General features: G+C 45.9%; 1 protein-coding gene across 3 annotated transcripts in view; it reads left to right on the forward strand.

Moving 5' to 3' along the window:
* The first annotated feature begins 3,012 nt into the window (after nucleotides 1-3,012).
* Nucleotides 3,013-21,021, forward strand: part of SLC4A4 (solute carrier family 4 member 4) — a 116,821-nt gene continuing 98,812 nt past the window's right edge. For 2 of the 3 annotated variants that reach the window (XM_063415257.1, XM_063415258.1), the window contains exon 1: nucleotides 3,014-3,313. The gene's annotated coding sequence lies outside the window, so the exon portion shown is untranslated. Of the gene's footprint in view, nucleotides 3,314-21,021 lie in introns of all 3 variants that reach the window. The other variant, XM_063415259.1, reaches the window with a different exon arrangement.

Consider the following 21,021-nt stretch of genomic DNA (forward strand, 5'->3'; position numbering starts at 1 on the left):
CTGCGTGCACAGGTGTGTGCAGGGTGAGCCGCTTTTGTCACGATGACTTGGCACTGACGTTTGTCAGCCAAGGAAAAGATATTGAAAGCCTCTGTGATAAGTACAGCAGCTGGTACAGCAGTGGTCTCTCTGTATCTAGATCCTTCAGTTGAAATCTTTTTATCCTCTCAAGCTTCCTGACTTAGGTTGAATTACTTCTGACTTAATCCAACACAAATATTTTATCACTGGGTAGTCTGCACAAACCCCTGGAAGTCCAGGAGCTGCCAGTTTCCATCTCATTCAGCATTGCCTCTGACTGACAATGCTGTGGTCAGCATTAGCAGCTTCTGAGGAATCCACCAGAAATGCTGCAAGATATATTTATGGAATAACCTGCCCACAGGGAATGTTTTACCCTACGAGTTCCACCGAGCATGCGCATATATGTGTTCTCTAATCTTTACCATCAGAACTTTGCCTGTTCTCATTATCCATACACATGTCAGACACTGTCATTGACAGTGATACCTTGTGCAACCTCTCTGGAAAACGAGTTCCTGAGTTAGCTGAGAGAGGAAAATGCGTGTGCGCTGGATGAGAAGGCAGATCAGTAATTCTCGTACAGCAGCAGGAATTTTGGTGAAGGTGGTGTCCTGCCCTGTGCCCCGTTGAGGCATTGCCTTGGCTAGGATGTTGGCGAAGGCCGTCGGCACAGCTTTTCCTCACCAAGGCTTTGTGAGCAGGGCTGAAGCCAGCAGGCTTGAAAGGCAGGTTCAAACTGCCAGCCAAAGCCTCCCCAAATCTAACTGCTTCTCTGTGGCCTGTGCAGTGAGAGAAAAGCTTGTGGGCTGTTGTGCTGAGTGACGAGCTCCTCTCTGCTTATTAAATCAAGCAGAGAAAAATCCTGGAAATGACTGGAGAGGTTTGGAAAGAGAACATGCGAGCTGAGGTGTGTAAGCAGTGCCAGAAAGTACATAGATACATGTGTCAGACAAGTCATCTCTAGCCAGTGGGTTTTATTTTGTCAGTCACGATGATAGACAGGATTATTAGTGCACTTTACTTGGGTATTTCTCTGCACAGAGAATGTACTAATTTTTAAACTTGGTCGAAACAACTGCTCTGGCTCTTGATTTAAAGACTACTGGAAATGGCTTTGGTAGCGTTTTAGATGATTAAATGCAGCAATGTTATATTTAAAGACTGACTTGGAATCATGCATCCTGATGACAAAACATTTTTTTAGCCAGAAAATTCAAGTGCACAAGTTTAAAATGACAGTATTTGAAGTTACAGTGACTTGTGAGGAACTGGAATTGGTACAGTTATTTAGGTTTGTTTCTGAAACAGAGAGCTAAGAGCTGGCGGCTAAGAAGCATCCATGAGGTGGTTTCATTGAGGGATCACAATGCTTGGAGGGATCCCCAAACCCCCATGAGTTATCTAAGTGGCAAAAACTCCAGTAATTTTCTCAAGTAGCTAATGTGTCTTTTCTTTGGCAGCTTCCTAGTTTATTTAAAAATGAAGTGAAGTGAAGGTACAGACTAACTGGCACATCATTAGAGAGCAGTCCTTGCTTTGGAGCCTTTGGAAGAGGGAAGATGTACAGTTATTTGGGTTAGGATTTGAGTACACAAAGCTTGTCAACTGATGCGGTGCCCTGCTTTTGTTAACAGAGAGACTGTCATTAACTGAAATGAAATATAGTTGTAAGTGATGGGAGTCACCACTGTGCCCATTGGAAACTCACTGGCTGTGGAAAAACAGGTTCTTAAAAAAATGGATTTATTAAAGGGAACAGAGGAGCTGACCCATTCATGTGCAGACTCTGGCCCTGAGATCTTCCAGGAAAACATTAAATGGCATGAGAGGACAGTGACTTAAAGCCAATTGTCTGTTCTCAGTGTCTGGGGACAGCACAGGGGTGGCAGCAGCAGAAGGGAGAGGAGGAATTTGGCAGCGCTCTCGCTCTGCTTTGCAAGTGCTGTGGTTTCTGTTGCTGCTGCTTTTTTTGCCTGGCCAATGGATTGCATATTATTCCCTAGTACAGAGTTTGGATGGGTGACAAAGGTGGAGCTTGGTAGCTGAGGAGCAGCTGAAGGGGCAGTGGCTGTATGGTAATAATCATCAACCTTGCTGAAGAAGGGGAGTTTTCCCCCTATGGAGCTACAATAACCTCCTTTGTTCCCCTGAGAGTTCGTGTACTTCCCATGGTGGATTGCTGTTCTGCCATGCTCCTTGTGAGCCCGTTTGCAGAGCTCTGTGGTTTAAGAATATTTTATGGATCTCGTCACTTTGTCCTGGACAGTCAAACTGAGTGCAGGAGCTGCAGCTGACTGAACAAGACGTGGGATATTGCCATTGTGCTTCCTTTGTCCAACAGCAGTCCGGAGGGAACCTTTGGAAGGGCAATTAGTGTCCATAGAAGTGTGTGTAGGAGATAGAGGAGGAAGTAGGACTAGGCTGGCAAGCAAGGTGAGCCTTGCCATGCTTGAAGCTAAGGAGAAGCAACACGTAAGATACTATTTCCTTGGAAAATTATAATGCACTGACTAAAATATGGTTTCTGTATTTTTCCTGGGTTTGTTGTTCTTGGGTTTTTAATGTTTTAAGGCTTTGTTTGATTGGGTTCTGTTTGGCCGGAATTTTTCCTGTGCTATGTGCTTTTGGCCCAGAAGCGCCCTGGGTCGTGCGTTTCCAGTGGCAGGGAACCTGCCCTGGGAGTGCGACAGGCTGCCGGCAGCCGCGGGCAGCCCGCGACAGTATCCCGGCGGTGCCGTCCGCCCAGGGAACTCATCCTCCCTGGTCGTGGGGGATGGCTTCTCCCGCCTTGACGCACGGGGTGGCCACGGCCAGGGCCATTCGCAGCCGGCAGGGGGGGAGGGGGTCCCGCGGCCGCCCCTCCGCTTCCAGCCGTAGAAATCCGCACCTGCCCCGACGCGGCTCGGAGCTCGGGGCGGGGAACCGCTGCCCCTGACCTCAGACTCCTCCTCCGGCTCCCCGCCTCGGGCCCCGTGACGCCGAGCGGCGGCCGGGGATGGGATGGGACGGGACGGGCCGGGATGGGAGCGGGCGAGGGGACGGCCGAGCCCGCCGGCGGCTTTAAATGCAGGCCCGGCCCGGCGCTGCCAGCACAGCCGCGCCGCTCGCTCGGGTTGCCGCGGGCGCTTGGCCGCACGGATACGGACACGGAGGGGCAGGTGTAGGGCCGCCGCCATGCCCCACTGAGCCCGCCCGCAGCCCGTCCGCAGCGCCCGCCCGCCGCCCCGGCTGCCCCGCAGCCCTCGTCCGCCGCCAAGCTGGAGGAGCGCCGCAAGCCCGAGCCCCGGAGGTGAGTGAGCGGCAGCGGGGGTGGACACACCGGGCTACGTTTCTCTCTGCTCTGTGTCTTTTTCGGTGCCCAGCTCTGCTGGAGCCAACTTTCAAAACACTTCATGGTGTTTGTAAACTTTTTTTTTACCGTTTCAGTTCATCTTCAGTGAGTTGTTAGCAGCCGCTGACTAGGCGGGCTCGTCTTTTCCAGGTTTCCAGTTTTCCACCTGGTATATGGTCATACGGAGTGTTTTATTATCCAAGATCAGCTCTTCGCTGTTTGTTTGCCCTTTTTGTGCTTCCTGTGAAGCGCTGCCATCCAGAGCGAGAGCACACGAGGAAACGAGGATTTAACCATCTTTAAGCTTGTTCCTTTTTTCTTTACAACGTTAGTTACTATGAATTTTTATTTTGTTCAGAGCACATCCCTTTAGCACTCGCTTTCAGGAGGGGCACTCGGATGTGCAGGGAGCTCCTACGACGAGCTTTTCCCATGCAAAAAAGGCACCGGGTTCCCCTAGGAGAGCGGGGTGCGTGGCGGGAGCTCCGTGAAGTCGTTCTGCAAAGCTGCTCCTGTTAGTAAAGTTGGGTGCGTAGGGAGCAAGGTCGGGCCCTGGGGCAGATCCGAGCAGTAGCAACTCCGTTGGAGAACCGCTCCATGTACTATATATAGGTACTTGCTTCTTTTGTGTCAGAGAGGTGCAGTTACTGTGCATCTGAACGGGACTTTGTGCGTGTGCTCCCAGCTGCTTCGGGACTTTGTCCAGGTTGTTCCTATAATGTACATATTTTCTGTTAAAAAAAAAAACCAAAACAACCCAACCAAAACACCAAACCAAAAACCCAAACAAACAAACAAGAAACCACCACCCCCGCAAGCAAACAAAACCCCCCTTGTTGGATTTAACGAAATGTGCAGAGTTGTATATATTGTGTGTGGGACAGAATATGCTGCTAAGTGCTGGTGTGGTAGGCTGCAGGAACACGCCTAGTTCTTATTTTGGTTGAGATCAGTAGGAAATTGTGTATAAAGAGCAAGGTAGAGAGGCCCCTTGAGCAAAACAACCTTCAGGCTCCCAAACTCCAGCAACTATTGAATGAGAGACTTCATTTTGTTCTCACAATTTCCTGTCCTGTGCCAGATGATTAAACGGGACTGTTTGCATCTCTGCTTGCTCAGAGCACTTACACGAGGCTGATCTCTCCTAGTCCATGCCCTTCCTTTTCAGAACTGCCATTTCATGCTCAAAGACTTTTTCTGGTAACTCCTGGATTAGATGGTGGAAGAGTTAATTTTGGAAAGCCTGGTTTCAGCTGGTGATTTTTAGCTCCCATCAATTTCACCTGCTGGTGAGGGTCAGGGGGATTGGAATGGTAAATACTAGTGCAATCTGCAGGGATGCTTCTTCAGCTTCCTAGGAGGGAAACATAGACTTTCAAGTTCCAAAAAACCCAGGAGCATGTGCTTGTAATTTATCCTTTGCTCCTACTGAATGTGAATTTCACATTTTTCAAAGCAGTGGCTGGACTTCAGGGGAGCTGCATTCCCAAGATTTCAAGGGACTGGCAACTGTAGACTGGTGACCTCAGATGAGTGGGGAGCAAGGTGTGGTGGTGGGGTGAGGAGGAATTATGGAATTTTAAATTTAATTTAATTTTAATTTTATTTTATTTTTCCAGCTATGGGGAGGAGGGATGAGGCTTTCATTTGTGTGTTCAGGGCATTCCTGGCAAGGTAACACCCTGCACTTATCCGGTCTGCTCCCAGCAAGGTCCGGCAGGATTTTCTGCAGCTCAGAACTGTGCAGGTTTTTCCCTTAAACTTCCATGTTACAATTTTCAATCTTGAAACTTCTCTGCAGGTGGAAAACAGCCTCATATACTGGTGCTGTCTTGTGGTATCACTTGCAGGAGGTTTTTGAAGAGGAGCTTTTAAAACACAGTGGGTTTAGGGTAAATGCTTTGGTTACCTATGTCTTAAGCTGATAAGAAAAGGTTGAGTTTATGCACAAAGTGCAGTTCAAAGAAAAACATCCCCCTGAGAAGGAAAAAAATCCATAACTCCTTTTGTTTTCGGATCTATCTGCTTATCAGAGAGGGTGGAGGAGCCAAGTGTGTCTCCAGCTGAACGTTTTCTAATGCTGCCACCCTGGACAGCTGTAATCAATAAGAAGCTGAAAGGTGCTTTGGCCAAGGTTATGAAGGAAGATTGCTGTGGGAGAGGCTAAAGAAAAAAACTGTCCTTATTTTTCTGCCAGTAAGTGTGCAAACAGCTATTTGCAGTCAGAGGTGATGCCTTGCCAGAAAGATGCAGTCATAAAGGCAAAAGTGTTGCTTTGAGAAAGGCAGTATTAAGGGAAGTGTGCTGTTGTGGGAGGTGGGTGCCCAAAAACAGGCTGTGTGGGTACAGCAAGTGATGCTCCTGTGTGCGTCCATGCCATCTGTTAGTGCAGATTTGCTAGTAAACCAATTTCTCTTCTTTAATTTAATTTTTTGGATTTTGTGCCGTGATGTTGTTATACACGCTCGTGTCAAAATAGCATGGCTTTTACTGGTCCGCACTCCAGTTCCTCCCTGTGGGCTGGGAGAAGCAGAGGACTTTGAAGGTGCCTTGTTGCAAACAGCGTTCGCGGCGTTCGCAGCGCTGCGGCACCGCTCAGTCCCTCGGTGTTGGTGAGATGCCTTCGTGGCCCCACTGTGAGAGCATCCTTGTCACGCTCCAGCGGCCCTCCTCGCACATATCTTCTGTGTGCATTAGGTTTAGAATTTGAACTCTTGCTTTGAGCAAATTAAAAGGGTTCTGATAACTCCTCGTTCCAAGTCAATTAGCTGCTTCCGGCTTCAAATGCACTTAGAAGGCTCAAAAGGGGGGGAGTGCTCTTTGAAAACCCAGTAATAGCAGTTTATGGTTAATATTGATAAAGGAACGCGTCTCTGTGTCATTGTGCTGCATCTGGTGGAAGCAAAGCTCCTCTTTTGTGCTCCCTCAAAACATAAGCACTTGGATGGGGAGGCAGAGGTCTTTCTCTTAACTCTGTTAAGAAAGCTCTTCGCTGTATGGCTCGAAATGAAAATACGTCTATAAAATGATCAAGGTTGCAGTGAATTCCCACAAACACTCAAAGCAAGGCTTCTACCCCCTGCCCTTGAACTTTGAGTCACTGTAGCATCTCGTTTCTCCTGAGTTTGCTCAGGATTGTGTGCAGTTTGTGGCAGGAATGCTTTTTATTGCTGTTGGCCAGTGTCAAAGACAATAACTGGGCCCATAATTGGGTGATAAAACAGTGTGTAGCATAAGTAAAAAGCTGCAGAGCTCTTATTTTTCAATGGCTTAATTACATTAACTGAAGAGATAAAAATGTCTTTGAATTACTGTCCCACAATTGCAAGGAACGTATCACATAAGGAACATATTTGAACTTGCCACTGGGACTGGCAGTGTGGTGAAGTTGCATGGAGATTTACGAGAAATTTGAAAATCAGAGAAAACTACATTCAGTTCTTGGTGTTCAGTTTGATTTGGAACAGTGGATTTCTGTCCAAGTTCAATAGGCATGTAGATCCACACTGTTTGAATATGGCTGAGCCTTCTGAGCACAGCAGAGGAGGTTGCAAATGGTCCTGGTTTTATCTGATTTTCTGACCAGAAAAATCGGAAGATCTGATTCCGTGTCACCAATATCAGAATCCTTTGAATCTGCAGCGCAAATGAGCTTTCAGCTTCTGAATTCCAGAAACATGTGCACTTAGGAAAGTTCATTCTGCTGCCAAAGTAAAACAGAGACTGAATGGGGATTTAAAATAGATTTATTATTTATATATATAGAAATACATATGGAGAGAGAGAATATGGCTGACCTATATATTTTCTACTCCTAAGGAAATCCTTCTAGTGGGGGAAGAGACTTCTCCAAGTGTTTCAAATCCTAGCTCTATTATATAACTACCTTTATAGCAGAACAGGATCATATTTCTCTTCTGCTAGCATATAATAAATACTTACTAAATAGTCTGTATTAATTCTGTCTTGAAATAAGACTTAATTGTCCTTCCATAAATATTGATCCATACTTCTGACATCCCAAAGTGAGCTGAAGAACTTGGTGGTGGGAATTGTTCCATGACTTCTTTTAAGTCTGAGGATTACGCAAATCACTTCTTCTGTTATTAATGATGATTATAAAAGCTATTTAATTTTATTCAAATTATAGTTAGTAATATATTATTAATAATAACACACTTATATATAATATATAAATAATACAGAGCTATGGTACCTCTTCTTTTGACCTCTGCAAGGTGACTGCTGCTCATCTGTGAACTTAATGAAACAGGTTGGTATTTGATGCGATTGTTGCCCAGGGGAGATGGAATTTTACTTTCTTTTGAAAGTTACCACAACAAGCTGGTATTATGCAAGAAGTCCTGGTGGGTTTGCATGTGCAACAAGTTTTTGGCTTTTTTCACTTAGGAGTTACTACTGTGGTGTGTTCTGTCTTTTTCTGCTATTTTCCTGAGCAAAACATGCAAACGCTTTGATTTTGATGACTATGCAGATGTGTAGTCTGACGTCAAAGGTGACAGCTGAATTCTTGCATGCCAACTACATATCTTTACTAAAATTTTTCAGTTTTCTCAATTTTCTACAGTAGGCGCAGAAACAGAACTTGTCCCTTTTCAATGGTGTGTTCAACTTGAAGATTATGGTATTTTCCTCTTAAGTTTTTTTAATAAGTTTTTACTTCATTTTAATCACGTCTTGAAAGTTTACTGAACTAATTTCAGCTCTTAACTTTGAACAGAACGTTGCAAAAGTTAACTGCTTTTATTATACCAGTGGCTATATAACACTTCAGATGCATTGTCGACGTAAGCATAAAGGTCTTTTCATCAAGGCTGCTAAATATGAGATTGTTTAGAATGAAGCTGGGAAATAGTTGCTCAGTAGCTCAAGGAAAAGCGGCATTTGAGCACGTCGAACCTGTCTGTTGCATTGGAATTGAAGTATATTACTTGTACACAGGAGTTGGACCTGCACATTTTGCTGAGGTCTCAGAGTTGGCAAATGTGGTCATCTGGAAGCAGATGTTACCTGATTCTTGTTAAATTTGTCTAGTCTGAGCTCACTTCCCTCGCTGACACTTTGTGCATTCAGCAGGCACAGAGCACGGCTCAAGACCAGCAGCCCTGCTCAACAGAGCTTGCCTGTGTGTCCTTCTGGGCAGGAACAATCATCCCCAGGGGAAAATAGATGGGGCTTTGTTCCCTTGTGTCCCCAGAAAAGCTCTGTTCCAGAGCCTCGATGGCACAGCAAGCCAGCGTGTGATGCCATGGGCATGTTCCACATCCATTGTTTGACATCTCATGATCTCTTAGGTGAGCAATAAGAGGGTTTGAGCAGTATTGTCCCAGTAGAAGTGTCAGTGTGGTGTTCCATGGAAGCAGTGCCAGATGTGTTTGTAGTGCTGATGATGGAGTGCATCAGTGCAGTGAGAAAGGCTGAAAGTGTGGAGCTGTTGCCTTAGTCCCACAAAACACTTGAGTGAGTAGTTCCACCAGCATGAACGGAAGAAATGTGTGCTGAGATACAACAGTGTGTGGGGAAAATTCATCAAGTGGGGCCAGAGGGGTACAGGGACAAAGTCTGGATTGCAGCCATGATCTGCTTGCAGGGTGGGGTTGGAAATCAGTGAAAGACCAGTGCAAAGTCTTGAGTGCATCTTTGATAGGCACTTGAAGGGTGGTGTTAGAGAGAGGCTGTAGAATAGAATATTGATTTAGAGTAGAGTTAGAACGAATTTACAGCCATCATTTGTCCACCTGCCTAGCTTGTCATTTCAGTCCCAGTTCGCCTGTTGGATGATGATGGTGAATTTTTGGAAAAAATACCTTGAATAGATATTGAAATGCTCTGTTTCAGAGTGGGTTTGTGTCTCTGTCGTGTTATTGGCACATCACTGGAATGTGCATGCAAAGGAGATTATTGTTGCCTAAGAGCAAGAATTGCTTTTACTGGAACGTGATATATGCAATGATTCCCTATAACTCTGTGAATGCTTCTCACTCGGAATAAAAGAGTATGTTTGTCCCCTTTAATCAATGGTGAGGGATCAATTTCTATACTGGCATTGGACTTTAGGAGCAAAGGCAGGCTGTCTCCCATGATGTACAGCTCCTGTGTCATACAATCTTGGAGAAGGCCTTCTGTGTCTGTTGGGCTTTCCCGTGCCTGGGGAAGAGGTTTTGCACTGTGCCTGATGAGGCAGATGTGCAATTCTAGCCATGCCACTCTGGAGGGTTCTGGCTTGTACGTGGCACCTTGCTGATCTTTGGGTCTGCTGGGTTCTGTGTTGCCACCTTGGCAGTGCTCTGAAGTTCAGCCTGAGAGCCTGCTAGCATGGAAGGAATGCAAGCAAGCCTGGGCTCGAGCACGGGCTTAGGCCCCTGCTTTGTCGGCAAGGCAAGCCCAGGCGCCCTTGCTTGGCTATTGTGGGCATGGAGCTCCAGCCAGGATGCTCTGACTGCTCAGCTTCATGGCTTTCTCCTATTTGAAGTTTAACTTGAAGCAGGAGGCATGTGACTGCCATCCTTGTACTGTAATTTAACCTGAGATGGACACTCCGGACCTGTGAACAAATCAGTGAAATGGCAGGAATTGCTGCAAAAGGAAGACCTCCATATTTCCAAAGTTTTGCTTGGATCACGGACCTCTTCCCTTTGCCAGGAATACAGTGTATAAATTTTGTTGAAAGGGAATATGCTGCAAAACAACCCTGTGAAAAAACCCTGACTGTGTGTTCCAGTGTCAGAATCCTCTCCAGAGACTGAGTAAAGGGAGATCGTGTCTCCAGCTTTTAAAATAATTACTCGAATTAAAGATCAAGCTAAAAGAGCCCAGTTCACTGAACTTTTTAGCTATGCAAAATTAATTTGTTAAAAAGCACTGAAAAAACAACTGAAGCTCATCATGTTCAAAATGTCTCTCCCAGCAAGTAACCTGGATGTCCCCTGAATCTTCAGAAATGTGGGAGTGTAGAGATTCCCATGAATTCTAAAAGTTTCTGTAAGAAATTTCCTGCGAATGGAGCCATGCTTCTTGAACAAACCTGCTTCTGCCTTTTTAATTCTAAGTGATGAATAGGACACCTTTGCATTAAGTATTCCTGGTTCATTAAGTCATGCCTTGGGTTGCCAACAGCTCTGTTTTCATGGAAAGGCTTGACTAATAACTCAGTGAAGGTACCTGTGGGTGTTTGTGGAGAGGTCAGTTCAGTTCTGGATGTGACCCTTAACTTGTAATTCTCAGAAATATCTGTGAAGTCTTGAACTGTGGTATCAGCCCAACTTTTCTGGCTCTGTTCCCAGACCAGTCATTCTGCTTAGCAATAAAAAAATGCAAGATAACGAATCCAGATAAGTGAGGTTTAATATTACTGTAGCCCATTTCCCGTTTACCTTTAAACAGCCGTGTTGCAATTAGGTGCTGGGCATAAAGTCGTTCTTTGTTAACAGGTGTCTCCAAGAAATGTGTGAATAATGACGTTGTCTGGGTTCAGCCAGGTGGCCCTGACAGCTTAAAAAAGGAATGTAAAAGCTGCTTTATCCTATTGTGCTTTTATGAATATCCAATACCAAAGCAAACCATTTCAGGCCTGTTACAGAAAGCAGTTTTCCCGAGGCTTCAGCATCCTGAAAGAATGGCTGCCTCCAGTGTTTTATGCAGATGCAGGTGGAAAAGAGGATGGAAGCAGATGGTGGATGATGGACCCAAGCTGTGAGGTTCTCCAGCATGTCCTCACACATGGCCACTGATGCTTCAAGGTGTACCTGTTGCAGCATGGGCCTGGTCAGCTGCTTTGAGAAGTACCTTGTCCAGCCTGGAGTTGTCCTTTGGGGTGTCATCCCCAGGTCACAGCCATCGGCTGAAGCTCCCACTGGAGTTGCAGCCTCCCCAGGACAGCAGCGCGGTAGCCCTGCACTGGCCCCCGCCAGCCTGGGCACGTTGTCGTTGCTGTTATCAGAGCATTCCCAGGCCCAGCGGAGCGGCCTGATAAGCACCATGGTGAGCACCAAAAGCAAAAGCTGCCCCTTATGAGCTCTAGGAACCACTTGCAGCCAGGCAGGCGTGCCCATGGCAAGACAGGAGCCTGCTGATTAGTATCCATACAGCTATGACAGCTGTAAATTCCACCTAGCACATTCCAATCAAATCTGCCGTTATTTTGAAGTCTTTGTGCCCTGCACTGGATGCCAAAAAGGACTGTCCTGATTTAACCCCAGCTGGCAACCAAGCACTGCACCACTGCTTGTTCACTCCCACAGCAGGAACTACAACATTCATGAATTCCCATTTGTGAATTGTGTGTTTCCAGCACAAATCCAAGCCATAGCTCCATACTAGATATTGAGAAGAAAATTAGCTGTACCCCAGACACAGTGGCACAGAATGTTATATCTGCTGTGGTTCTTGAGTATACCTTTGAGTTTATAGTTTCTAAAACAGAAGTAGTAACTCTTGCTTTATACAGAGTTCTGAAGAAGAGAAAAGAGAATATGGGACCTATAAAATACTTTTTATAGTGCTTGATAATGTTAAAACACTATGGCTTGAAACCCTAATGGGTAAAGGGCTGAGTTGTACAGGCACATGGGAAATCTGAAGAGAACATTTGAGGAATGCCTGGAAGATTTATGTTTATGGACTAATGATCTGGAGCCAGAAGGAGCCAACTGCCATGCAGGGAGAGGAGTTCATTCCAGTGACAAACTTGTGTAAATGGCAGTGGAGGAGGCTGAGTAGCAAATGCTATTTTTTAGGTTTTCACTCTCCAGAGAAGGATTTTTTTTGTAGTCCATTCCTGGAGCAGATGAAGTTTTCCAGACACTGAAAGAAAGACTGATGCTAAAATCTCATTTTCTCTTCTCTTGCAGAAGTCTGCTTGGTCTTTGGTCCAAGCTCAGTAGTCACAATACTGGTGTTTAGGTTACTTCAGAGGACACAGGACATCCTACAACAGCGCTGCTTATCAGCAGTACTGTGTTCCTACCAGTGCTGTCCCACAAGTTGTTCTTCCAGACAACATTGATAGGTCACAAGGAAGGAGGTCTTCCAAAGAAGTAGCTGTGAGTACTTTCTGCCAAGAAATTACTTTTCAGCTCTTGTGTTGCTGTTTTCTTCACAGTCTTGTTTTAGGCTGATACGGATAAGTCTATTTTGAGCTTCCCTTAAATGGATGTCACATAGAGGACAGCCTTGTTAAAACTTGGGAGTTGCCTGCTCAGCAGTTGGGTTCTGTGCTCTTGGCTGTGGTTGGCAGACATGGTAAACCCAGCTTTAGGGCACTGAGAACCAAATTAAGAACCTCTCCCATGGAGCAAAATGTCAGTCCAGAAGCAAACACATTTTGCTGGTGAAGTGAGTTGAGAATTGCTAAGTGGATTGCCTTTATGCAGGATCATGCATTGTCTGCTCATACCACTCTGCTTTTATGCTGCATCATGTTCCTCCCGTTAGAGCTGGTGTCCTAGTGAAGGAACCCGTATCGCTGTGTCCGCTGACTAATGCCGTGAGAACGCGATCATATGCCCCTGCCTCTCTGGGCCAGACTCCTATTAATGACTAATTGGTCTGCGGGGCTGAGTGTAAAGATCACGGGCTCGGCCTGCTCCTCCCTGGCATCACGCGCCCAAGGCGAGGTGTCAGGCAGGTCACCATGACACGTTGCTCTCACAGGCTGCGCTCATGGAGGGGCCAGGGGCACCTGAAGGTGATGCTTTGCTCTATGCTCCCATTACCTGTTCCCTAGAAGTGTACAATATCCCCCTTTGCGTTCTCTGCAGGCACTGGTCCAGTGTGTGGCTGTGTGGGTGAGGTCTCTGTGGGCTGGTGGCAGTGAGGTTCCCCAGACTGGTTATATCCCAGTAGCTGTTGGTGCGCTGGAACAGCAGTTTCGTACCAACCTGCCCCTCTGATACCACGTGAACCTTGGAGGGGCAGAAGTTTTCCTGCATCTGGGTGTAAGTCTGGTTAGTGATAGCCAGAGACCATGCATATGGTTGTCTCAACAGTCTGATCACACCCCCAGAAGGCAGCAGATGCTCTCCCGGCGCAGGACCTGTGGCCATGCGGAAGGGTATTGTCATTTGCAGTTATGTTTCTGCTTAGTGATCCTCGTGGGTGTCACTTGTGAGGGACCTGTATCCTTCTGGCTCTGCGGCTTGTGCCGGTGCAGTTGGTACTTTGCTGAGCACATGGCACTCTTGGGGAGACAGAATGGCTACTTGGGTCCATGCTGCTCTGGGTTGTGACTGACTCTTCTGACTGGAGCTTAAATTAGTAGAAGTGATGAAATTCTTTTTTTAGTTCAGTCTCAAGTTATTTTATAATTTGGTTTTGCATTTCACTCTCCTCTCTCCTCTTCTCTCAGGAAATATTTCTTTATCTTCAGTAAGCTTCCACTGGGTTGTGGGTTTGTGCTTTTTGGGGTGTTTTTGTGGTTTTTTGTGTTTTGGTTTTTCTCTTTTTTTCTGGTTGGTTTTGTTTTTCCCCTTCCCATTGCAGCCAGCGAAGGCAAGAAGGCCATTTAGTTTGAAATCTGTCTGTTTATGTTTCTGGCTCTCAGGTCTGCATTAGGTTTGAGCGACTATTATTGAATTAGGATTTGATGCATGCACCAGGACCAATGCCAGTGACCTTCCTCAGCAGAGATTTTGTCTCATTACCCCAGGGAATGATCACTATGAAGTCTTTTGGATGAGCAGTTGGCACTCAAGTGAGGATGAGGTCCAAACCCCACTGGATTTTTTTGCTTGTCTAGTATTTTTGGAGTTCTTTTTTCTGCCTGAGTCTTGTGTGTGCGCTGGCATTTGGTTTGGATGGCTTTGCCCTTGTATTTTAGTTTTACAGCTGTATGCTCTCCCCACACTCCTTTGGAGGTGAACTCAAGTGGTATCACATCCCTTCTTATTTTGGAGCAACTGCTCCAACGTGGAAGAATTGCAGTTTTAGAGAGACTGTCATCTAGTAACCAGGTAAAGTTTGCATAATTTGGGGGTATGTGCTCTTTGAGAAGTTTCTGCTTGTGTAATGCCATGCAAGTGGTTCAGCAGATTCCCAAAATGATCCATGTTAAAAATATCCTTTATGCTGGATTATGTTTTAGAAAGCAGCATATTGTGAATCCACGTATCACTTCAGAATGCCAAGAACAGTATCAGGAATGCTGTGCCTGCACTCTGGGAAGTGCTGAGAGTGCATTAGCTCCCTTGGCTGCTTCAGATATGTCCGAAATGTTTTATACAACCAGGCTTTCTGCCTCTGCCATCCAGAGCTCAGATCTGGATTGTGCTGTATCAGGTCTTGCTTGTCCTCCTCGCAGCAGAAGCCACCACACGCTCTGTACCCATGTTACCATCAGTGGTCCCGAGCTTTGTGATGCTTTTAGAGGGGCTTCAGTGTCTTGGATGTGGTTGGGAAGGTGTTGGTGGGACAATATGCAGCTCTAGGAGTTATGCATTTGACAGTCTGAAACCTGAGGGAAGGGAAAACTTCAAACTGTAATTACAGAGGTGAAATTAAGCTATGAGCTGGTCTCACACGTTTTGTGTGGTGTGAATGCTATGGAGAACTTTTTTTCCCAAAGCAGTCACGGGAGAGGACAAGTGCAGGAGCTCGCCACTTGCTGGGAAGCCAGGATTGAGCCTGGTGGGTTGTTTTCCCTGGAGAAAATCAGCCCCGGGTGAGTGGTGCCAGTGGTGTGCTGCCCCACCCCTCATTGTACACACTGCCTGTTCCTGTTGCTCAGTGGGAAATGGATTTAAACCCAGCACCACCTATTCCAGATAACTCTTTGCTTTTAGGCACAGGACCAAGCTGCCCACTGGAACGTCCTCATTTATAGTTGGGAATTTGCCTCAGGATCAGGCTTCCCATGCCTTGCTTTTGGAGGTTCCAGGTGGGCAGTATGCAGCAGACGTTGGAAAAGTTTCCTGCAGTTGCTGTTTCTTTGTCCAGGTTTCTCTATAGGTGTATCCAGATCTCCTGTACCTTGAAAGTTGTGTGCTGAGCTGATGTAAAATACACACTTGAAATGTTGCAGGTGCTTCCTAGCCCATGGTGCCTGCTTCTGTGACACAGGATACTTACTCACAGATTCCTCAAAAAGAGCTCTTAGAAGAGGCTAGAACAAGGAGCAGCTACTGTATAAACCAGCATTGGTTTCAAATAGACACACAGTCAAGTAAGAAGTTGCCTCTCAGGCACAAAACTATTACAAAAATATTGCAGGACATGACATTGTCACGGTAATAAATAGCCAAAAATAGATCAGTTGCCACAGGCTGGCTTGAAATAGTAATGTTTAGGAAAAATCAACTACTGCATATGGGTTTGAAACCTGATGCCACTCTGCCTCTAGAGAAGGCTTTTTTTGTGATTTCTATTTCACCCATTGCAGAAAACAAAACTACAAAAATGTCTGGTTTTTGTTGTCCTCAAACAGATACATTCATAATATTTGCAGTCCACAATCACTATTTTCTGTGGGTTCATGTCATTTGATTCCATCCCACGAAGCTCCTGCTGAAATGCAAGCTTGAATTCCTTACAGAGTGTCTCTACCTTTTCCTGGCTGTAGCTACATTAAATACAGCGGATGTGGGATGTGTCAGGAGGCAGGTGCGCAGCAGCAGAGGTTCACCCTGTCCTGGAGAGAGGCTTGCACTGAAATTCTGCAGTTCTCAAATGAAGCTGGGAGTGCAAGGCAGTCTTCTCCTTGCTGAGTTCCCAGTTTCAGCTCCATGATTTCCTTGAGGAGAAGGAAATTAAACTGAAGAGGCAGCTGACTTTATCAGTTTTTCTAGTCATGTCATTTTATGGTCAATCACAATGAAGCAAAGGCTTCAACTGTTACACCTGCCCCACATCCAGTGCCACTGTTCCCCTTATATTTTCCTGTGTTTTGATAGTGTTACTTTATTGTTTGTGCAGAAGACAGCTGTAACTTCATGCACTCCTAATTGCTTTTCCTAGTACTTACTTCATTTTTGGAACATATCCAATTTCAGCAGTTCCTCTGAAGTTGTCAGAGATCAAAATTGAAATCCCAATGATGGAACTTATTTTGCCATCATGAATCCAAATGCTTCTTATCTTGGTTTCAGGAAGGTGCTCTCATGGACTTCACCTCTGAGTTGAGATAAACATTTAGAGTTCTTGACGTTCCAGTCCGTAAGAGTTTTTGAAAGCAAGATTTAGTCAAGAACTGAGACTGCTATTTAAATCCTGTCATGGGACTTAATTTCAATCTCTGAGAAGACCTTCGCAGAGGGAAACATTTCACCTAATGAGATGACTTAATTGGTAATTTATTTGGTTTATAAATATTACAGTGCAAGTTCTTTGTGTGCAAAGCAGAGGGTTCTGTCCTGCTTTGCCTCGAGTGAGTACAGTCTTTTGCTGAGAAAGCTTGTAAATAAATGCTGCTTTAGAGCTGACAGGGGAAAATGCATCCAGGATAAATTTGGCAGCATGTTCCAAAAGTGCATCAACAAGGCTGTGCTGAGTATAGTCAGAAGCTCTTTTTTTCTGTGTGATAGAGCCCATATGCAAGTATGTGAGAAAACCAGAACACATCAGGGCCCTAAGAAGGAATTGGTCACATTAGGTCTGTCTATTCATGCATTTGTTATGGGCTGTGAGAGCATCAGCTGGCACCAAGTCTCCTTCCTGGTTTCCTGTTTACTTGGCCACTACAATTGCAGTGTCTGAATGCTTCACATGTTGCAGAGAGAAGAAATAATGTTATCTCTGTCTCCCCAGCAGCCTGCTGACAGAGGCAACCCGTTCAGATTGCTGACTCATTCCTTTTGGGATGCGCATACCTGTACCCACATACACTTGGCTTGGTGAGGGCACTGGGTGTCACTGGCAGGGAAGCCTTTGGTGGCTCTTCTCTCTGCTCAGGTCCAGATCCCATCTGTGGGAATCTTCAAGTCCGGCTGATCCATCTGCGTTGATTCATCTGTAGTTGAAGACTGGATGATGCTAGTTGTTACAAGTAGTGTTGGTTACACGTGTGAGCAGCAGTGTGGGGTTGTGGATGTTTCCTACCAGAAGTCTCCCCTTTTGTGTTTGGGAGGTATGTGGTGAGGGGGAGGAAGCATGTAATAGATTCAGGGGTAAACCTTGTGCGATTTGGGACCTGCCAAACAGCTCAGCCCATGATGCCTCGTGCACCGTTCTCTTGGGTTTGTCTTTTCTCCTATAGCATCTCCATCCATGCCTTCCCACTCCACTTTGATCACAGTAGTTTTCTGAGGAAAACAGTCTTGACAGGTCACTGGTGCTGTGCTCTGTGAAGCAGACAGGGTGGTTGACTCTGCACGCTCAGGAAGATCTTATTTCCCTTGCCTTTCCTGGGAGAGTGGACAGCCTCCCCACACCTGCCTGGCAGAGCTGTGGCGCAGCAGGTGCCGTGTGGTGTGGCTGGGCAAGGCCCCCTGTGGGCTGGCAGCTCTGACCAATCTGTCAGGGGCCCTGCTGCCGGCGCTGCTGTTCTGTGACCTGGAGTCCTCCCTCAGCCCTTGACCCAGTCCACGCCCCAGCTCACTGGGTTGCTCTTTAATGTGACTTTCTCACGGCTCTGTGTTACACTGCTTCAATTACGGAACTGGCTCCGTTTCTTTTTCCTTGTGCAGTTCAGAGTTTGCTGGAGTTTCTTCCTGATTGCAAAAGCTGTTGGAAATGAACAGAATTGTAAAAGCTTATCAGTGAGCAGTAACTCTCCCTCTGGCTCCCCAGCTCTGTTAAGCGTTTATTCACTCCGGCGAGTTGTAACTCGGTGCAACATCGCATGTTGCCACATCAGTCCTTCTTTATTTATGCCAAACACCACTTTCCCTCTCTGCTGCCCTCAGCCTTCCAAGTTTCACAGCTCTGGAGCTGAGCAGCCGGGCGGTGGCAGCACTCCATCTCCTGGGGGAGCTGGCAGCCGACCTCCGCCTGGAGTAGCACTGGAGCGGTAGTTCTGAGGTTACTCGCTGCTTTGCACTGCCTGGAAGATGCAGTGCAAGTGTTTGGTGCTGCAACCAGAGACCTGCAGGGAGAATTCATCTTCTGATGAGCAGAACAGATACTGGCAGACGAGCACAGCCATTAGGAAGTCCGGGATCCCTGCTAGTACTAAATTGGTCTTGTTCTTTCTGAGTAGCTGGGCAGAATATTCCTGTGAGCTGTATCTGCCGGTGCTTTGCAGGCAGAGCAGAGTTGCTGCTGGCCATGCGTGACTCTTGTTCAAATCCTATTGACACATAACATCATTTCTAAAAATGTTTGGCACTGATCTAATCATTGGCCCAGAGAGGCCAGTTACTCAAGCAGTTTGTGTTTTTTCACTGTAGCATATTCTGTCAGACCCTGAAAATAGAAGCCCAATATTTTTCTAATTATTTTTTTTTTAGGTTTGTTTCCAAAATGTTGCAGCAGCAGTCACGAGGATGTGGATCTAGACAAGAAGTGCTTGAAAACCCTTTTACCTTCCAACAAGGAGCTGGTAAACCAAGCTTAACCGAAGGCACATCTCTTTTCAGAGGTCCTAAAATTATTTCCACCCTTTTTTCTCTCCAGTCCATGTGTGTCTTCCATGGGATAGTGGTCTTGCTGCAGTGCTTCACCAACAGGAGACTGCCGGTTTTCCCCTGAAGACTTAAGGGAAGATTTTCTTGTTTCGTGTGACTTTTTTTTTTTTAATTTCTTTTTTTTTATTATTTCTGCAACTCCCATTTTATGGTATTTGAATAATTCCAGGGGGCTGAAATAGTTTCCCTGTGCAAATTGGTAAAGGATGTTTTCTTGCTAGATTTTGGCCCACAGAAATCCTGTGGTAATCTGAGAAGGGCAGAAAAGACCAAGTCAAGGGAGGTGGTGCTTGGAGTCTAATCACTAAACTCCTGCGGATTAGAGCCAGGGCGCTGTGCCAAGGCGACCCAGGCTCTATTCCTGGCCCTTTAAACCCCCCAGCTACTTCGGATACACGTTTCAGGGAAAGCATCAGCCTTGCTGATCAGTTTTCCAATCCTCTGCAGCTAAAAAAGCATGGCTGTTAAATGTGATAAACCCGTTCCTGGGAGTGTGGGGGCCATTCCCACTGCTGTGGATGCTCAGCACTGACAGGGTGATGCTTGGGAGGATGCTCTGCTGTCGTGGGGAGGATGAGCAGACTGGTGAATTCTCCCAGGGAGATGGCAGCTGGTGAATTCTCAGCACTGTATCCCTTGCAGGCAGTGGAAATTGCTCCCTTCCTTTCCCTTTCTCTGCTCTCCCACACTGTTACTTCTCAGTTGCTCCATGCCTGGGTTGATGCTGCCTAGGCTGGAGGAGCTGGCCTTGGGACATGGTGTTTAGTGAGGGTTACACACCTGCACACGTGTGGGTGCTCAGGGAATGGAGCTGAATGCCAGGATAAATACAGACTTTACAGAGGAATAAAGCTTCTGTGGTTTGTGTTTGGTCTGGAAATCCAGTCCCATCTGTTCCAGATGTTTCCAGTTGAGTTTATAGCAAGGAGCTACTGTGCTACTTTAAAGGAAGAAAATAATAAAAAAATATAAGATTGTGCCTCACAACCATTGCAAACAGGCAAGGGTATCCATGGAATATGTTCCCTTCTGTTGCCTTAGAAAAAATGCGTAAATAGTCTTAAATAATTTAATGAAGAGCTGGAGCTTTCAGGGGAGGCTGATGTGTGCCTGAGTACTGGCTTGGTGTGCTGTGCTGGCAAGGAGCACATCCCACTCCTCTGTACCCAGCAGCAGCTGCTTGGGGAATGGCACCTTTCCTAGCTCAGGGAATTTCTGCTTCAAATCCTCTGGCTCCTGGAATTCAGGCACAGAGAGCCTGTGTGGTGGAAGAGCTGGCTTTGGACTAGACCTAAGCTTAGGAGTCAATGCTCACATACGTTTCTGGGTACAGTGCTTTATTTTTTACTGCCATCCAATAATACAAATGAAAAACATATATATGCTTTGTATTGTGTCTGAATATGGCCTATTTTTCTTCATTGTTTTTATCTGTGCCGTGTTTGAGACTTGTTTTGGGAGTTAAGCTGTGGACTAAGAGCTAAGGATGAGGCCAGCAGTGGGTTAGTAAAGGTGGAGAAGAACTTGGCAGAGATGGGAGAATGGCTGCTGAGGTACTGCTTTCATGAAATGGGACTCTGGTACTTCCTTTTGTGACTGAGTCTTATTTTTTATTTTCTAGATAGGTAGCTAAGCATTGTCATGCAAGGTAGACACCCTAAGGTGTTCTTGAATTCTTGGTATTCATCTGTTCAGTATTTATACCCTCCTGAATTTGAATATTCCCTTAAAATAATCTGTAAGTGTTTGCTGGTACTGCTGTCACAGGATCTTGAATGGAAGCAGTATGGATGGGAAGAAGTTTTGAAGGCCTTATCTCACTCTGAACCGAATTTGTCCCTATTCTCCTGGAGGGAATATAAGGAAAAGTTGTTGCTTTATGCCTGATTTTTGTTATGAAAACAGGCTACCAGCTTGGTCCCAGTTGTATTAGGATAGAAAGCTCTCGTGGCGACTGCCCAGTAGTGAGCAGCAAATGTGTGCTTAGCCTCTAAGGAGATTATTTAACACAGTTCCAATTTTGTTTATTATTATTATTTTATTATTTTTGTATTTGCTTGTCAAGAGTGGATTTGCAGATGTACCCTCGGA

Source organism: Prinia subflava, chromosome 18, assembly GCF_021018805.1.
Source record: "Prinia subflava isolate CZ2003 ecotype Zambia chromosome 18, Cam_Psub_1.2, whole genome shotgun sequence".
Classification (NCBI taxonomy): Eukaryota; Metazoa; Chordata; class Aves; order Passeriformes; family Cisticolidae; genus Prinia; species Prinia subflava.